The sequence below is a fragment of the Lissotriton helveticus genome, chromosome 11, assembly GCF_964261635.1.
Source record: "Lissotriton helveticus chromosome 11, aLisHel1.1, whole genome shotgun sequence".
Taxonomy (NCBI): Eukaryota; Metazoa; Chordata; class Amphibia; order Caudata; family Salamandridae; genus Lissotriton; species Lissotriton helveticus.
In genome coordinates, this window is record NC_136072.1 from 928,030,601 (window position 1) to 928,048,567 (window position 17,967).

The window sequence follows — 17,967 nt, forward strand, 5'->3', positions numbered from 1 at the left end:
GTCGTCGCTCTAAGTGCCCTGTGAATTACATGCCAGTAATGTTGTATCGTGGGGCAATCCCAAAACATGTGCCTAAAATCTGCCTCAGGAGTTTGACAGCGGGGACATGCAAAGTGCGTGTCGGGATAAAAACGATGGAGACGTTGCGGTGTGAGGTATGCTCTATGGAGAATATTAAATTGAATGTTCTTTAACCGGGCGCTCCTATATACCTTCTTCGTATATTCAAGCGCCCTCTCCCATTCCTTGTCATGAAATACCCGTCCCACGTCTGCACACAAAGTGCCATCTTTTTTTGCATTGGTATGCCCCCACTTTTTGCTGAACTGCTGATGTGCTTTGACTGAGTGCGCCCTGGGCTCCTGCCAACCAGGTACCCAGGGCCTGTGTTCCTTCCCGAAAACTGTATTGAAACTAATACCCAATTGGCATCTTTGGCTACCTGTAAGCCCCTGGTAAATGGTACCCTAGGTACCCAGGGCATGGTGATCAGAGAAGACCCCTAAGGGCTGCTGCACTTATTGTGCCACCCTTAGGGTCCCTGTACCCTGACACCCACACACTGCCTTTGCAGGCTGAGTGTCTAAGTACAGAACTAAACAAAGAGTCGACATGGCACACATCCTTGTGTGCCATGCCCACAAGACCCACTGCCCTGGCATACCTCAGTCACCCCTCTAGCTGGGTGCCCTATGCCAGTGGTGTGGGCACAGGTGCATGAGCCTTGTGCCCCTACAGTACCCAGGGCCATTCCTGGACACTGTAAGTGCATTGCTGCTGATGGAGCAAGGTGATGAACAAGATTTTGTTCAAACTTGTGAAGTTAATCTCCCATAATAATAATTGAATTAATAAGCTTGTGGTGAAAATACTAATCAACTTAGTTTAAGAATACATTCATAAATACACGAGGGATAAACTAATGTGCTTTATGTTGCAAATGCAAATGCAAAAAAATAATAAACTAACCTTGTCTATTGTCTTTGTCAGTATTAAATGCGGCTGTTTAACTAATGGCATGTGCTTATTTTGTGTGCTTATGTTATGTCTATTCTGTGACAAAGGCTCTAGGAGTTTGTGCAGTTCCCAAATGAGAAGTAAATATAATGCTGCTTGTATGTGCTTCTGCTAGGTAACATAATTAACAGGATTAATTAGTAAAGGGGGTGGGTAACAGAATGGGTCTCAATTCTTTAATTAATTGATGACTTGTGTTTGTTTAATATTTATTTATTTATTTATTTTCGATTTTTGTATAGCGCAGAATTCGATCTCCGAAGAGATATCAGCGCGCTTTGTTCTATCCGAGAATTGAGTAGACAGTAGAATCCAGGAACAGAGCTGAATGATAATGCAGGGCTACTGAGTGGAAAATAAATGTGTCTAATAATAGTTTAATAAAAGTTTCCAAAGTGAGGCCAAAAGGTGGTTCGGAAAACATGGCTGACTGAACTGCAGACGCGAAAGCTTGTCCAGAGCGATGTCTTGCACATGCGTAGCTGTTAAGATTTTTACTGCACAGTCATCATTAATAAACAAGCATTTACAATGCAATAGGTCTCGCAGCATTAAAGTTTGAGTTATTGGCATTGTGTATAACAATGCCAATAGTTATAACTTTGGCTAATGTGACACCTATTGCATTTGTACTGCAATATGTGTTGAGAGCGAGTGAGTGAGTCAGTGAGTGAGAATGAGTGGGCGAGTCAGTCAGTGAGTGAGAGAGTCAGTTAGTGAGTGAGAGAGAGTGGGTGAGTCGGTCAGTGAGAGTCTGGACAGTGAGTGAGTGAGTTACTGAGTGGGAGAGTCAGCCAGTGAGAGTCTGGTAGTGACAGTGAGTGAGTGATAGAGTTGGAGAGTCTGTCAGTTTGAGTGAGAGAATCAGTGCGAGTGAGAGTCAGTGTGAGTGAGAGTCAGTGTGAGTAAGAGAGTTAGTGTGAGTGAGTCAGTGTCAAAGTGTTGCAACTAGTGAATTGTCAAAGTGTGACAACTGGAAGGAACAAGGCACGTTTATTTCAAACTTTTGACTCCTTCGAAATCCACTAGAGCAATAATAAAACATCACAAGATAAATACATTTTTACAAAAATAAATAAAATAGATGTGGTAACTAGGGAATTGTCCAAGTGTGGTAACAGACAACAGTAAATAGGGCTTAAAAACCTGCCTGTTGCTGTCGCACCGGTGGTCTATCCAGGGTTTGCAGCCACTACCCCTGACTACACCTCATTGACATCAAGGAGTACTTTATTTAATATACGACGTTGCCAAGCTCAATGAACATTATATATTGTGAATTATTGCATCGTGATAGCCTGCACATTTTTTTTATCTGTAGGCACCTGTGTAATAGGCATCATTATTTTGGGACATAATTAATTCTATCTGTTTTACTCTTTAAGCAGCTCGCTATACAAATAGAGCCTTACTCTGCTGCAAAATCGCGCTCCTGAAGCATCTCCAAACGCTGAGGGGATTAATCAAAGATGTATGTGTCTGTAGAGTAGGCTCTTTAATCAGAAAATTCGGCAGTTGTGGCGCGCTCTCCCACATCCCAATTAAGAAAAAAATGCAATAATAACTAATGCAGTAGATGTAAGACTCCCAAATGGGACACTTTTTAAAGAAGCAGCTTCCGGCCCTTACCTGCTGCTCTACAATGCCGGGGTGTCCCCGGCGGGCTCCTCGGTACCCTCTGCATGGGTCAGTCTCCCTGAAGGCACCTCCTTGGTCCGTCCGGGGCGCCGGCGGGTCCAGGCACAAGTTTCTGTCAGAAGCGCTGGAGGCGGAGGGGCCGCGGTCTGTGCGCGGCTGCTCTCCGGCTGAGGGGGTGGGGCAGGGCTGCGCTCCCGCAGAGTAGCAGCTGGAGGTGCCTGGCCGTGTGTGTGTGCGTGCAGGCTCAAGGCTGGAGTGTGCCTCTGTCTGCGCTCTGGCATTACTCACCCCGCTCCTCCGCCGCCGCAGCTATCACCCTCGGTAGCCCGCCCCCTCCTCCAGTGCATGCTCTACTCAGTCCTGCTGCTTCCAGACCCTGTAGTCTCAGACCCAGCGTCGCAGCAGCCTCACAGCACCGACGCTGAGAGCCAGACACAGTGTCCCTCAAAGCTCTGGGGCAGACGAGCAAATATGAACATAAGTGAGAGGGCTTGTTTTAAATCGAGCTGTGATATTTGAGCACCTACTTCCGGTTTGGCCGGCAATGCTTCCGGGTCGCCGCAGGCAGCGCGGCGGCCCGCCCTGCACGGGGAAGGGAGGCAGCTTTCGAGGAGGACAGCACCTGGCCGCGAGCGCGTTCTCGTGCGCGTGACCTTAACAAATCACCGCGCGCGGCCAGTGCTGTCCTCCTGGAACGCTGACACGCTAACTATAGGTCTTTGGCGAGAGCGAGCTTCGCTCGCTTTAGCCGAGACCTAAAAAGCAGTTCTTTGACTGAGTTGAACGTGCTCTTGGAGAAAAGGCTCAAGGACAAAAACTTAAAGTGTCTGCCAAGGCTAGGGAGTAAATGTTCGAAACTCAATGAAAAGTTACTTTTTGAGGAAGCAGAAAGATGTGGAAATGAAAAGACAATAGGGCTTATGTGAAGCCTGGACTCGGTCAAGAAAACGGAGATGACATTATGTTTTATCATGGACTGACACAGGACATCCAATGAAAAGCTCGGATTAGTTCTAAAGAATGTAAAATGTAGAAAGTTTAGCTAGAAAGAAAGGTATAAAACCTGACACTCGGAGCAGGGAAAAAAACTCTCTTCTTTCCGAATCCTGATTGATGTGAGATGCTGTTGGACTTTTGGCGCACGTAAGGACAGCAGACTTTAAATGATTTTTTCCTTTCTAGGTGAAGTGAGAATTAGACAGGGAAATAGATTTAGGGAATGGGAACTATTATTCTGCTAATATTTTATGTTTCTGAGCTTGCTTTGATAATGTCAGTATATTAATTCATTTCCATATTAAAATGCTGATTTCTTATTTGCTCATAAAATAAGGATTCTAAACGTAAATGCCCTTTCTTTATGAAAAATAAAGTTAATAAAATTAGATTTGAAATGACAAGCTGGTCTTGTTTATTCATGATCTAGTTACCATCAGTTGATTCAATCGCCTTGGTGGTCTGGTTATTAAATGATAAATGTTTAAACCATGGTAAAAATAGATAAACTGCAGTTGTAAATAATTTTGTAAATAATATATGAGTAGTTTAGTTAATCATACCACCTGATTCAGTCGCTCAGAAATTGTCTCATAGGTAGTATGTGCCTTTGTATGTGTTTCATGATTAATGGTGAGTATTGAGGTGATAGGTTGTGTTATTGAGACAGTTTTTCAATAGGAGCGCTGTGGTTCTGAAAATCTGGATTCATATAATAGTACTGGACTCGAGAATAAAAACTTCGTCGAAATAGGACGAATTTGGTATCAAAAGACCGAGAATGACGAGTACATCATGTACATGTATTTTTCGGCGTATTCGAGTGACGATTCCACCTCGAAATCGTCATTTACATTCTGAACCCTTAGCTCCCATTTACATGTTGCCCTTTACATAGGCCTTAATCCAGTTGAATTTGATTCCACAAGGACACATACTCCTTAATCGACTTCTCCCTGACCTCAGTACAAGTTAGAACCATTGCCCCAGGCCGAACTCGTTAGGTCAGTTCCCTCCCAGTGGCCGAGCAAGATAGCATCTAGGCTCAACCGGCCATAAAACCATTTGAGCACGCACACCTGCCATATCTCGCTCACATCTTTTTCTCCACTCCTTTTCTTTACTTGCTTTATGATGGGGAGGTGACCGTTTTTATTGGGGGTCCAGCGATATCTGATGAAATGTTGGGCCTTGCCGGATGATTTGTTATGGGCAGCACGACATGAAATATGTACATGTCATCATGACTCTGCTTTTCTTTTGTAACCAGTAACTATAAATGAAATACCACGAATTCAAGGAATGTTTTGCCCAAGGCTGAAAATCATGTATAAAGAGAGAAGCCTGACTTCGTGAAAGTGTGCAGTCTCCTGAGAATATACCCGTATTGTACTTCTAGGACCCTGTTACCTTGGTTGCAGCCAATAAACTAATCTTTGACTTCACCTCGAAGACTCTGAGTTTCTGTAGGTCTGACTCAGGAGAACCCGAGGTCTCTGGGTGTTGATTCCCTGACACCGCTGGGTTACCGGTTCTATGCCGGTTCTTAAAAACCCAGTACCTCAGTTGGCGCCCAGCGTTTGGGGCGATTCCAGTGGTACCAGTCAGCCTGAAGATCGTGAGGAGCTTCGTGTGAAAATTCCGGAGGAGGGCCCACCACCTCATCGACCCCTGCATGTCGACGTGGTCCGAAGGTCTTTGCTGCGAGGTTCCCCGCTTCCCGACGGCTACAAGGACTGCTGCCCTGGCTATCGCCCTGATGTTGGACCCTTGAAGTTTTCGGTAGAGCGAAACACTGAGACGAGTCTTCTGGTGACGCCATCGATATTTTCAGTTAAGTATAAGTGGAGCGTCTCCCAGTCCTTAGTTGGACTTACTTTGTGGTATCTTTGGGATACAAAAGGTTTTGTATTGGTACTTGCAAGCACCATAACCGAAGGACTCGTGTATTCACGAGAAATATCGTAATCGATAAATCCTTTGAAGTTTTGGAACTAGACTAGAGAGCGAGGATGCCTAGTCTTAGACTTGGGAATTTGTTTTGTCTTGATAGTAATAATAGGGACTCCCGATTGGAGGACTCATGTCCGGTTCCTCCAGTTGGAACTCCGACTTACGAGCTATATGTTAAACATGGGGTAGGCCCCATCGTTTACAACGAAGTATGGATTAAATACACTAGGAAAGATGGTGTTTTAAAATGGCCCCAATATGGTAGCTTTGATTCTGAAATCTTAGACAACCTTGAAGTTAAACTCTTTAAAAAGAAAGCCCGGCCGGCGATGTTTGACTCTTTCCGCTTATGGCGCAAAGAAGCCAAACAAAAAGAAATTAAATTAGCTAAGAAAAATAAGAGAGAAGGAGGACTTTCGGTAATGCAAGCTGCCGTGCAGTTTAAAGATAATGAAGAAGAGCAGATAAATGAGCAGTTGCACAGGCAACGTAAAATGGCAATAGATAAGTGTTATCCAGTTTTGCCGTCTCTTAAGCAAGAGGCAGCAAAAGAGCGTGAAAAAGACCCATTAATGTCGCAATTATTAACTTCACCACCCCCCTATGCGCAGAATGCCACAGCACCCCCGCAACCTTTAGTTGCACAAGCTGCGCCTCCTGCTCTTCCACAGCACCCACCAGCTGTTCTTCAGCTGGCTCCTACTTCTTCGGTGCAGCCTCCTCCAGGCCCACCGACCACTTCTGTTTCACCTGTGTTTTCTACGATTTTGCCTACTATACTTTTTACGTCTCCTAATGCTCCCTCTACAACTTTGCCTAGTGCCCCCTCTATTTCCCCTGATACCTCTTCTGCTATCTCTACCCCTACCTTATCACATCCCGTTCTTCCACCTATTTTTCCTTCAGTTTCACCTTCTATTCGGCAGAAAATGGCCAGCACTGTTACTAATCTTCTTTTACCTCTTTTCGGGTCGCCTGCTACGACCCCTAACATAGGAAGAAGACAGTTGCGAAGTCAACTGCATGATTATCAAGAGAGAGATTCCCTGAATAGTTTAGCTCGGAAATGGGTCATGGACACTGCAAAATATGATGTACAGTCTGTCATGGAAGTCTTCCATCAATGGGAAGCAGCGACACAGAGATATGTTTTCGAACAGATGTGTGTCTTTCTTGGCGAGGATTTAGAAGACAATGATCAAGAATGCATCCCACAAGAGATGTGTCGTGTACGATTTAAGTTTGGAGAGGGTATGATTGTAGGTCCCGACGTGGAAAAGGCAGTTGAAATGTTATTATCATATCGAAGTAAGGGAAACAGTTCTGGGTCACCATCGGAATCTAGTGCATCTAGTAGGAAAAAGGCACGACAATACCCTATGAGAGAAGTTCCCCCACAGTGGAGAGAGGGTGACGCGACCGCTGTCCCACCTGTCCTGCCACACTTTCACCGTGTATGGGTACATGTCCCATGGAAGCGAGCTGAAGTTTTAGCACTCAAACAAACATTACCAGATCCGCGTAAAAATCCTGCAGGGTACTATAAAGAATTGTCGCAAACTGCTGGGTCATGTATAATGAATTTGGCCGATATCGATATGTTATTTGGGAACGTTGTTCCACAGCCTTTATGGGGTAAAATTCGTCATGTAGATCATGACCAGGAATTAGGTGACACGTGGGCTAATATTACTGCTGCAGATGCACGACAAGTTGGTGGTGCCAAGCCTGAGCCTCTGATAGCAGAACTACCTGGTAGAATAGTAGATTACATGAAAACGATAATGCCTGCAATACGCGTAAATTGGGATAAGTTATCTGCATGCAAGCAAAAGAAAAAAGAAACTGTTTCAGATTTCTTCACCAGATTTGAAGAAACATTCATTGACCACAGCGGTCAAGATATGACCACAGAAGGTGGTCAGAGATTGTTTGTCGATAAATTTGTGCACAATCTGCTTCCAGAATTGTGTAGGAAATTAAAAGATTCAGAAAGTTCTTGGGCAGTCTCATCTTCAGCCCAGATATTAGCTACCGCACAGTACTACGAGAATAGAGACAAAGATGAGAAAGATAAAGTAGAAAAGAAAACTAGAGAACTCAAAACGAAGGTTTTGCTACAGCAAGCCTATCCGCCACGTGGTGGTGGTAATCAAAATAATAATGGTCAGAATCACTACCAGAATACTTTTCAGCAGCCTCAACAATATCAGAGAAACTTGCAAAGATTCGATTACACTCAACCCCGCGTAGGTCCTAACCAGTGTTTATATTGCAAACAGGAGGGTCATTACAAGTATAACTGTCCTGCCCTACCACAACGTGCAAATGGAATTTCTGGTGTAAGAGGTCGTGGCAGTCAGCAAGCGCCTAGAGGTAGAGGGCGTGGAAACGCCCCTCAGGACGCGCGTCCCCTTCCACCACAAAACTCTATGAACAGGTTTGATCAGCAAAATAACGTATCTGACAAGACAGCTCAATACTACGTCGATGAGTATTACACAGAAAATGAGCAGTGGGAAAATGAGGATTGCTAGGACAGCCATAGACGAAGAGAGGGAGTCGTTTCAGTTCCAGTAGATCAGAGTGGACCTTACGTTGAGGTGATTACATCAGGTGTGTCAGAACCTTTTTTGTTGGATACTGGTGCTACAAAGAGTTCTATTATGCACTCCAAACTCCCTGGCGCACCTTTGTCTGGCGAAATGAACGTTTCTGTAGGTTTTTCTGGCGCCCCAGTTAGAAATCCGATTTCTGACCCTTTATCTCTTTCTGTTGGTCCTTGTGAATTCGAAGCGCCCCTTATTTTGACAACAGGTTGTGGTGAAAATTTGCTAGGATTAGATTTGCTAAAAAGATTGTATGCGACTTTGTACTGTTCTCCTTCAGGAGTACAGCTTACTTTAGGTAAGAAAGTGGTTTCTCCCATGTATTTGTCGAGAAATGCACTTCCAGCAGAATTGTCGATTCTCCCAGATATTCTTTGGGCTACTGGTCCAAATGATGTAGGTCTTTTAGAAATTCCACCATATGTTGTAACATTGAAGTCGAATGTCAGAATGCCACGAATTCCCCAATACAGAATATCTAATGAGGGTGAAAGAGCTTTGCTAGCGATCGTTTACGAATTAATTAAAAAAGGATGTGATTGAAGAAACACGAGGCAATGTTTGCAATAGTCCTGTTCTGCCTGTTTTAAAACGAACTGACCCTTCTCACCCACCTGTGTACAGATTCGTGATTGACCTTAGAGAGGTGAATAAAATTGTTGTGCCACAATTCCCAGTTGTCCCCGACATTACCACATTATTGACTATGATTCCAGCCTCTGCCTCCTGGTTTTCGGTGATTGACCTGAAGAATGCTTTCTTCAGTATCCCAATTGCTGAGGAAAGCAGGGATATTTTTTCCTTTAGTTTAGGAGGTCGAAGCTTCCGCTTTAAACGCGGTCCTCAAGGCTACTGTGAAAGCCCCTCAATATACAGTCAAGCTCTGAAAAGTCAGCTTGACACAATGGTTTTGCCCAAAGGTGCCACTCTCGTACAGTACGTGGACGATTTGCTCATCGCTGCGGATACTGAGAAAATTTGTAAAATGGCCACGTTGTCATTATTGCGTCATCTATGTGATTTGCATCACAAGGTGTCACTTTCCAAGCTTCAATATTGCCGACAAGAAGTGACCTACTTAGGTCATCTCTTATCGAAGGAGGGAAGGAAACTGACCCCAGAAAGAATTCAGGCAATTGCAAAATTGAGTGTGCCAAGAACACAGAGAGAAGTACGTGCTTTCTTGGGCATTACATCGTACTGTAGACAGTGGATTCCAAATTTTTCGTTATTAGCCAAACCATTGGTGGCATTAACGTGTAAAAATACACCCAATCCCATTCCTTGGTCGGAAGAATGTCAGAAAAGTTTTCTCGAATTACGCACAGCATTATGTTCGGCCCCTGTGTTAGGTACCCCCAACTACAGTAAGCCTTTCACATTGTATGTCCACGAGAAGGAAGGCTGTGCATTGTCTGTGCTGACTCAGTTATTCGGAGATAGACAGCGGCCATGCGCCTATTTTTCGTCAACTTTGGATCCGGTAGCACGAGCATTGCCAAGTTGTTTAAGGGCCACAGCGGCAGCAGCTGTTTCCATTCGACAGTCTGCTGGTCTAGTAATGAATAATACACTAATCGTGATGGTCCCGCATGCAGTAGACACATTGTTAAATAGGACCAAGACACAGCACTTAACTAGTGCTCGACTGTCCAGTTACGAATTGAAGCTGCTAGCGAGCCATGTGCACATAAAAAGGTGCAGTACCTTGAACCTAGCCACATTGTTACCAATTGCAGAGGAATCAGATGCTTTAGAACAGCACAATTGTTTTCTTAGAACAGAGGAAGAGACGAAAGGGAGAGTTGATTTGTTCGACACTCCTCTTGCTGAATGTGATGGTACATTATGGGTGGATGGTTCATGCTTTAAGCTCCCAAATGGTAATGTGACTACAGCATATGCTGTCACAACTTTGCACACAGTCATTGAAACTGCGCGAATACCACATGGTTCAGCTCAAGCCGCAGAACTCGTTGCACTGACGAGAGCATGTGTGTTGTCTAAAGGAATGAAAGTGACTGTCTATACCGACAGCCAGTATGCTTTTGGAGTGGCTCACAGTTTTGGACGATTGTGGAGAGAACGTGGGTTCCTGACTTCGCATGGAGCTAAGATTCAGCATGGTCAGTTGGTGAATGAGCTTCTTGAATCACTGACGTTGCCCCTGCAAATAGCGATTGTGAAATGTAGTGCACACAAGAAGGTGACTGATGATGTTGGTCGTGGAAATGCCTTTGCTGATGAAACTGCAAAGAATGTGATGAGCCGAATGTATGTTGCGAGCCCAGAAAGATGGACTGGTGATGTTGGAATATGTGAAGACACAATAGAAAGTGTGAAGTCCATCCAAGCTGAGGCCACGGAGAAAGAGTTAAGCATGTGGAGAGAAAGTATAGGGAGAATGGATGCAAATGGTTGTTGGATTGAATTGACAGAGCAACAGAGATGGTTGTTACCCGATGCATATGTGCCTGCAGTGGTTACAATGGCTCATGGAATGGCCCATATCAGCGCAAAAGGGATTTGCGAGTTGTTGGCCCCAGTATGGAAGAATTCAGGGATTCCCAAGTGTGCAGAGAACGTAGTCAAGAATTGCATGGTATGTCTGAAACACAATCCTGGTAGGGGAACCCCAACTCCAGCTGGTCATTTTGCACCTCCTACGTATCCGTTCGAGGTTTTGCAGCTAGATTTCATACACATGGAGAGGTGCAACAACTTAAAATACGTGCTCGTGGTTGTTTGTGCCTTCTCAAGATGGGTAGAAGCCTATCCCCTAAAAGACAATACTGCCTTGTCCACAGCGAAAGCCCTTGTAAAAGAGTTCTTCCCCAGGTTTGGAATGCCGAGAATGGTCTGGTCTGACAACGGAAGTGAATTTGTGGGTCGTGTGATGAAAAGAGTGTGTGAAGGGCTAGGCATTAGGCAGAAGTTCCACGCTGCAAATCACCCCCAATCAGCTGGATTAGTGGAATGTTACAATGGCACGCTTAAACTTAAATTGGCCAAAATCCAAGCTAGCACAGGTCTTAAATGGCCTGACGCTTTACCCTTAGCACTCCTATCCACCAGAATGACTGTGCATTCGCGAGTGAAACTCAGCCCCTATGAAATAATCTTTGGTCGGCCAGCCAACATATGGGGAGTGCCTAGGCCCACGAAGTTTAGCGAGCTGCAACACCCTATTTTGCTTGACTATTTGTATGAATTGACGGCTAAATTGCGTGTTTTATATCAACAGGTCCACAACACCTTGCCTCCGGTCTCTGAGACTCCGGGTCACTCCATTGAACCCGGTTCATGGGTCCTAGTCCGCAACTTTCAAAGAACAAGAAACGACCAGCCCAGATGGACCGGGCCTCACCTCGTCCTCCTGTCTACAAGGTCGGCTGTTAGGGTGGAGGGGAAGGCCAATTGGGTCCACGGGATCCATTGTAAGAAGATACCCTTCCCTCTGCCACATGACCAATGGGTCCAGAAAGGAGGCACTGACTCAGAGCGCACAACTGATGAACGTGTAAAAAAAGCTAACCCTGATTGTGAAAGTGAGAACATTTTTCAAGAAACTGTGCCACCACCAGAACAATCGAACTCTGTGGAACCTGAGCTACTATTTCTGGACCAGACAGTACCCGGGAAAAGACGCTACAATTTGCGACCAAGAAAAACAGACTAAAGTAAAAGTGATTTCTTTTATGATCCGAGAGAAAAACCTGTGGACTAATAAAAAAATGTGTTTTTCCCCAAATCCTATTTTTGAAAGTGCAGATCTCCCATCTAGGTAAATTGCTTATTTTTGTTTTTTCGAACCGCCATCCGGGTTCCGCTGCTAGGGTCGCGGTTGATTAAAGACTTTTGGGTGCAGCTGACGACGTTAGGTCGCTGGTTCTGGTTGGTCCAAGGGAGTTGCCCTAGACTGACGGAAGCATCCTTTAGCAGAGGCAACCTACCACCGCGGGCAGCACCTTAGAGAGGATGGAGTTTCCTGATGTGGAGAGGCCTGCCAAACAAATGAACTTTAAGCAGAGACTTTTTAACACGATGACGAAGAAAGGTTTTATAATAGTGTGTATTTTTATGCTATTCAGCGTAATGGTCTTTTTGATAAGCTATGTTTTATTCTCTTTTCATGTGACATTTGCGCCCACTACATCACCCATACCTCCTCCTACTGTTTCCTCTCATTCTTTCCACCCTCTGCCTGACCACGAATCAAATAGGAGATTAGAGTTCATTAATAACTCCTTCGTTCAGTTATTACACCAACACCAACTTGTAATGAACACAACTAACTGTTGGGTGTGTGGTCTCATGCCCCACACCACGGATAAAGGTATCCCCTATTTGGTCCTGCCATTTAGTCACAATGGATCAGTCTGGGCATATAGGACAATGTTCATATATGCACGAGAAATCCAACCCCTACGTTCTGTAAAAGACAACCTCAAGACTAGCGCCCTAGTCAAAGGTATAGTTGACATGATCAAGGAAGTAACTTCTTACGAAGGTACCCCGGATGATGAGATACTTGCATATGTAGGTTGGAACGTGACCGGATATGGCACTACATTAAGTGAGAAACAGCAAGCCAAGAGATCGTCCCCTATCTGGATCGTACCCCATCAAGGTCACCTGTGTCTGCAAGGTATTGGCAAGAATCCCAGAGCTCAGCTAGGGAAGAGTGTCTGTACAGAAACGTATGTTTTTGGATCTCAGACTTCCCCTGCATTTTTAGCCGCTAAGGGTACTTATTTCATCTGTCATGATAGAGCCTATACATGGTTGCCCCCTGACTTCTCGGGCTCATGTTTTGTTTCATTCCTGTTACCTCCCACCTACACAGCAGCGGCGGATTACCATCGGACAAGGGTAGTTAGAGGTGTTTTGAGTAAAGAAGACACTGCAGGTCAAGAATTTGGTGACTTTGCAATGGGTTTTCTGCCGTTCTGGGGAGCCATAGCTAACAGCAGGAACATAAGGCAATTGACAAGGGTAGTTGAATCCACCGTGACTGAGACTGCTGGTGCCCTTAGTAACTTGACTGCTGAGCTCCAGTCGGATCGACTTATGACCCTTCAGAACCGGGTCGCTTTGGATGTAATACTTGCGGACCGAGGTGGAGTATGTAAATTGATCCAGTCTAGTTGTTGCATTTTCATCCCAGATAATGCTCCAACAGTGTACAGGGCCATCTCCAAACTGCATAAGATTTCCGAATCTATTCATGTGGATAAAGGAGATTGGTCGTTAATGGGATGGTTCTGGGAACTGATATCTGCCGGGGGATGGAAAATTCTGATGGTCATTGGGATGGTCTTAGCCATTCTTTTCCTGTTCTGTCTATGCATACAGTGTGCTCCTGCAATATGTGGCCTCTGTGCTACATCATGTGTAAGGAAGCCTGTGTCAAGAAATGAACTCAGCACTAGAATGATGTTACAGCAACATCTCAATGACTTTAGGAATATAGATCTGGACTCAGACTAACATGAGGATAGATTAATTGCCTATGTAAGGGCAAAAGGAGGGTCTGTGGTTCTGAAAATCTGGATTCATATAATAGTACTGGACTCGAGAATAAAAACTTCGTCGAAATAGGACGAATTTGGTATCAAAAGACCGAGAATGACGAGTACATCATGTACATGTATTTTTCGGCGTATTCGAGTGACGATTCCACCTCGAAATCGTCATTTACATTCTGAACCCTTAGCTCCCATTTACATGTTGCCCTTTACATAGGCCTTAATCCAGTTGAATTTGATTCCACAAGGACACATACTCCTTAATCGACTTCTCCCTGACCTCAGTACAAGTTAGAACCATTGCCCCAGGCCGAACTCGTTAGGTCAGTTCCCTCCCAGTGGCCGAGCAAGATAGCATCTAGGCTCAACCGGCCATAAAACCATTTGAGCACGCACACCTGCCATATCTCGCTCACATCTTTTTCTCCACTCCTTTTCTTTACTTGCTTTATGATGGGGAGGTGACCGTTTTTATTGGGGGTCCAGCGATATCTGATGAAATGTTGGGCCTTGCCGGATGATTTGTTATGGGCAGCACGACATGAAATATGTACATGTCATCATGACTCTGCTTTTCTTTTGTAACCAGTAACTATAAATTAAATACCACGAATTCAAGGAATGTTTTGCCCAAGGCTGAAAATCATGTATAAAGAGAGAAGCCTGACTTCGTGAAAGTGTGCAGTCTCCTGAGAATATACCCGTATTGTACTTCTAGGACCCTGTTACCTTGGTTGCAGCCAATAAACTAATCTTTGACTTCACCTCGAAGACTCTGAGTTTCTGTAGGTCTGACTCAGGAGAACCCGAGGTCTCTGGGTGTTGATTCCCTGACACCGCTGGGTTACCGGTTCTGTGCCGGTTCTTAAAAACCCAGTACCTCAGCGCTGGATCAATTCCTTGGTAGCAGAGTTCGGTTACTATGGTAACTGGTATGTTACATGGTAATACATAGGATTAATGTCTAAAACATGTTAAGTTTGTTCAGTTGTTATATGTAGTCGAAAGGTTTTTTCCAGCAGTGTGAAAATTCCTGGTTTGTGCCGGCATGAGAAGTGTGACAGGTGAAGTTACACAGTGCATTTGTTCTGTTTCAAAATAGTGGTATCGCCGTATATCAGTGTTGTGGACGTACAGCACAAGTTTAGGGATTTTAGGTGTGTACGGTAGAATGCATAGTGAGGATTGTCTATGAAATCGTAGCTTTCGAGTATAGGGACTTGGAGCCTGTTTTAAAACTCACTGTGAAAAGAGTAGTAGAATTTATCTAAGCTTGTGTGAAGGGTAAGGAAGCGTCGTCTATCTTATTGGCGAGTGAGGATTTCATTTGGTGGGTTAAAGTCCTACTAAAGATTTTCTGTATGCATGGTTAGGGATTTTCCGTATGGATGTGTGTAAATGAATTTGTAATACACGATTGAGTTAAATTGTCAATGTGCATTTAGAGAGAAACGAGTTTGTTATCACCTGCTAGAAGGGTAGAGTAGCCTTACTTTATCGACGAATTTAAATATTCTGTGAAAATAGCGTTGTCTATTTCACGTGAAAAGAATACTTGAATGACTGGGAAAGCTATCACTTTATTTAGAGAACCAGGCAAATGGTTTGTTTTTTGTGGAGTTATTAACAGAATTCAATTGAAAGATTTGTAAATATGGCGCTTTGAAAATTTTGTAAAGGAGGTGTTAGTTTAAGGAGTGGAGCGAGGGACAGAGAAGCTGCAGCGGCAGCATACGTCACAAGCGTCGCGCTGTGATTGGCTAATATACGTCACAGTGTTCGCGCATAGATTGGTTCACGTGACTAAGGCAAGCTTACAGCTGATTGGCTCATCCTGAAAAACAGTAATCCTATTGGTTGAGCAAAATAGTGACGTAGCATAACTTGATTGGTTTGTTGGTGAGTTTCGCGCACGGATTGGTTGGTGTTGCGGAATAACAAGGAAGTTGTTACGAACTTTACCGAAGTAAGGGAAATCTTTTAAAAACATGGATTATTATTACATGAAGGAGAAAAAGAAGCTTTCATGGTTTCAGAAATTGAAAAACAAACTTAAACCTGACAAGAAAATTGCAACACGAGGTGGAAGATTAATTCATAAGTACAAAACACCTGCAGCATATATGTTGGGTGAATATGGTTATCATACTTGTCTTTGGATTGAGAATTGGATAAAGTATACTGAGAACGATGGTGTGTTAGCATGGCCGGAAGATGGATCTTTTAACATGGCAGTTTTGAAAAACTTAAGAGAAAAAATGATGAAACTTGTACCAAAGCCTAGACCTACTCAATTTGAGTTCTGTGCCGGTTCTTAAAAACCCAGTACCTCAGTTGGCGCCCAGCGTTTGGGGCGATTCCAGTGGTACCAGTCAGCCTGAAGATCGTGAGGAGCTTCGTGTGAAAATTCCGGAGGAGGGCCCACCACCTCATCGACCCCTGCATGTCGACGTGGTCCGAAGGTCTTTGCTGCGAGGTTCCCCGCTTCCCGACGGCTACAAGGACTGCTGCCCTGGCTATCGCCCTGATGTTGGACCCTTGAAGTTTTCGGTAGAGCGAAACACTGAGACGAGTCTTCTGGTGACGCCATCGATATTTTCAGTTAAGTATAAGTGGAGCGTCTCCCAGTCCTTAGTTGGACTTACTTTGTGGTATCTTTGGGATACAAAAGGTTTTGTATTGGTACTTGCAAGCACCATAACCGAAGGACTCGTGTATTCACGAGAAATATCGTAATCGATAAATCCTTTGAAGTTTTGGAACTAGACTAGAGAGCGAGGATGCCTAGTCTTAGACTTGGGAATTTGTTTTGTCTTGATAGTAATAATAGGGACTCCCGATTGGAGGACTCATGTCCGGTTCCTCCAGTTGGAACTCCGACTTACGAGCTATATGTTAAACATGGGGTAGGCCCCATCGTTTACAACGAAGTATGGATTAAATACACTAGGAAAGATGGTGTTTTAAAATGGCCCCAATATGGTAGCTTTGATTCTGAAATCTTAGACAACCTTGAAGTTAAACTCTTTAAAAAGAAAGCCCGGCCGGCGATGTTTGACTCTTTCCGCTTATGGCGCAAAGAAGCCAAACAAAAAGAAATTAAATTAGCTAAGAAAAATAAGAGAGAAGGAGGACTTTCGGTAATGCAAGCTGCCGTGCAGTTTAAAGATAATGAAGAAGAGCAGATAAATGAGCAGTTGCACAGGCAACGTAAAATGGCAATAGATAAGTGTTATCCAGTTTTGCCGTCTCTTAAGCAAGAGGCAGCAAAAGAGCGTGAAAAAGACCCATTAATGTCGCAATTATTAACTTCACCACCCCCCTATGCGCAGAATGCCACAGCACCCCCGCAACCTTTAGTTGCACAAGCTGCGCCTCCTGCTCTTCCACAGCACCCACCAGCTGTTCTTCAGCTGGCTCCTACTTCTTCGGTGCAGCCTCCTCCAGGCCCACCGACCACTTCTGTTTCACCTGTGTTTTCTACGATTTTGCCTACTATACTTTTTACGTCTCCTAATGCTCCCTCTACAACTTTGCCTAGTGCCCCCTCTATTTCCCCTGATACCTCTTCTGCTATCTCTACCCCTACCTTATCACATCCCGTTCTTCCACCTATTTTTCCTTCAGTATCACCTTCTATTCGGCAGAAAATGGCCAGCACTGTTACTAATCTTCTTTTACCTCTTTTCGGGTCGCCTGCTACGACCCCTAACATAGGAAGAAGACAGTTGCGAAGTCAACTGCATGATTATCAAGAGAGAGATTCCCTGAATAGTTTAGCTCGGAAATGGGTCATGGACACTGCAAAATATGATGTACAGTCTGTCATGGAAGTCTTCCATCAATGGAAAGCAGCGACACAGAGATATGTTTTCGAACAGATGTGTGTCTTTCTTGGCGAGGATTTAGAAGACAATGATCAAGAATGCATCCCACAAGAGATGTGTCGTGTACGATTTAAGTTTGGAGAGGGTATGATTGTAGGTCCCGACGTGGAAAAGGCAGTTGAAATGTTATTATCATATCGAAGTAAGGGAAACAGTTCTGGGTCACCATCGGAATCTAGTGCATCTAGTAGGAAAAAGGCACGACAATACCCTATGAGAGAAGTTCCCCCACAGTGGAGAGAGGGTGACGCGACCGCTGTCCCACCTGTCCTGCCACACTTTCACCGTGTATGGGTACATGTCCCATGGAAGCGAGCTGAAGTTTTAGCACTCAAACAA